The following is a 2,474-nucleotide window of genomic DNA, read 5'->3' as shown; positions in this document are numbered from 1 at the left end:
CGGAGACTGGTGGTAGTTACATTTTTTCCATTTGAAACCAAGATACGAACTCTCGCAGCATCTCGGTCTCCCTCTGCTTGATTTTGAAGACGTCAGATTTCCTTGCCGCTACTTTGATGGCACCGGCATGTGCCTTTATGAAGGAATCTTCCAGCATGGCAAATGAGTCTATGGAGTTAGGAGCTAGGTTATGATACCACATCATGGCCCCCTTCGAGAGTGTTTCCCCGAACTTCTTTAGTAAGATGGACTCGATCTCATCGTCCTTTATGTCGTTGCCCTTCACTGCACAAGTGTAAGTAGTAATGTGCTCATTGGGGTCTGAGGTCCCGTTGTATTTTGGAAGGTCTGGCATTCTGAACTTCTTTGGAATGGGTATGGAGCTGCTTCCTCTGGGAACGGCCTCTGTGTGAACTTCTTCAAATCCACACCTTTCAGGATCGGGGGTGCGCCCGGGTTTTGGTCCACCCTGGAGTTGTAGGTCTCGACCTTTTTGTCGTTGGCTTCTATCCTCTTCTCGCCCGATTCGATCTTCTTTGTGAAGTCCTCGAGCATCTTTACGATGGTGGGGTCGGCTACCGACCCGTTGTTGCTTGACCTCTCCGGTACCTGCTCGGCCGGGGGAGTCATCCCCGGCGCAATCGTGCTGGGAGTTTTCTGGTGACTTTGCAGCTGGGCAATCGCTAGCTGTTGTGCCTGCAACATTTGAAAAATAACGTGAAGGCTAACCTCTCGTTCTTCCCTAGCTGGGGTTTCCTGGGCTTCTTTTTGGTCTCTTTGGTGCACGCTCCTGTTAGTGTGGGAGCTTACATCGACATATTGAGCATCGCGTGAGACCGCGTCCACGGAGATCGGTTCTAGCACATTCTCAAGGTTTCGTGGTGGTACACCAGCACCTGACCATCTACGCCATTTTCTCCGTGGTTCTCAAGATTGTTGTTTACTGAGTCGGACATTTTGGCCTGAAATCGAAGATCTTCGACAAGAAAAAATGTGAAAGATAACTTGTGTTATGTAGCTAAACCAGTAAGAAAATAATCACTATTATTTTTAGCCCCACGGTGGGCACCAAACTGTTTACCGTGAAAATGGTAATAACAATTAAATTTAATTTAGTGGTTCTAAAAATACGTGATCTATTTTTATTCTAGTTTTTAGGCAGTAGATACTATGTGAAAGACTTAGAACGAAATAAGAGCTTAAGAACGAGGTGTTAATCAAACCGAATCATTGCCAATCGGGGCCTCGAGCTTGCCTATTTGAGGGCTTCGGGCTCGAGTCTGAAGCTCGGCTAGGAGCTATCGAAGGCGGTCGATGGCGAATAACAGTTACAAATAGATGCCAATAATAGGCAATAAATGATGAACAATGAATAGAATCACAATAAATACAAGCAATAAATGAAGTAATAAGATCAAGAGATTATGTTAAAGAGCAGAGAGAATGTTCTTGTATATTTATTATGGAGCAACAGAACCTTACAAAATGACAAGGATCCCCTTTATATAGGAGGGGAGATCCCAACATAGTACAAATACATTAATTACAAAGATATGGGCTGGTACAGCCATTTAATGCCTTGATTCGCTTTTCCAACTAGACCTAGACCTAGCCAACTATAAGTACGTGCCTTGAGAGCTTCACGCTGACCCTCCTAGACCGTTAATTTTATTGCTTCGGGGTTGGTCATTACTCATACTGTCTCAAAGTGGAATTGTCGATAATTCTCGGAGTAGATCACTGGAAACCCTCGAGATGCCATGAAATCGAGCCGTCGATTTCCACCGTATACACTTTCCAATATGACCAAGCCTACAATGACAAAGGTATGTATGATTTACTTGATCATCTCTTTTCCTATTAAGGCTAGAAACATGCATAATCGAATTTGCATTCACATTAGGTAATTTCACGACCCATGTTCTCCCTCTGTGAACTGTCGTGATGGCACCTAGTTTCTATGACTAGGTAAGCATAAAAATTTGTGGAAAAGGAATTTAAAAGTACAAACTAACCATCTGACAGGTATATATATATATAGATAAAGTGTTTAAAAATGTCGCTCGGCATATACAATAATAACACTCTCGACCAATAATAACACTCCCATAACCCGGAATCTCACGAATCACAAGCTAAAGAAAAATAAATAAGGTTTCTAAAATAACAAAGGAAATATAGGGAAAGCCTAAAATTGAAGGGAGAATAGAGAGGGACTTCTAGGTCTGCGGACGCGGCAGATATATCTTGAAGTCTCTGAATCACCTCGCCTCACGGATAGTATGGCTGAGCAGAAGAACCTAGATCTGCACACGAAAAACATGTGTAGGAAAGGGCATGAGTACACCACAGCGGTACCTAGTAAGTGCCAAGCCTAACCTCGATCGAGTAGTGACGATATTAGGTCAGGGCCCTACTGGTTATATATATAACAAGGTAAAAATATTGTGAAATGAGACAGTATAATTGAATGC

This window comes from Nicotiana sylvestris, chromosome 8 (genome assembly GCF_000393655.2).
Source record: "Nicotiana sylvestris chromosome 8, ASM39365v2, whole genome shotgun sequence".
NCBI lineage: Eukaryota > Viridiplantae > Streptophyta > Magnoliopsida > Solanales > Solanaceae > Nicotiana > Nicotiana sylvestris.
Note: the sequence above shows the minus strand (reverse complement) of the source record.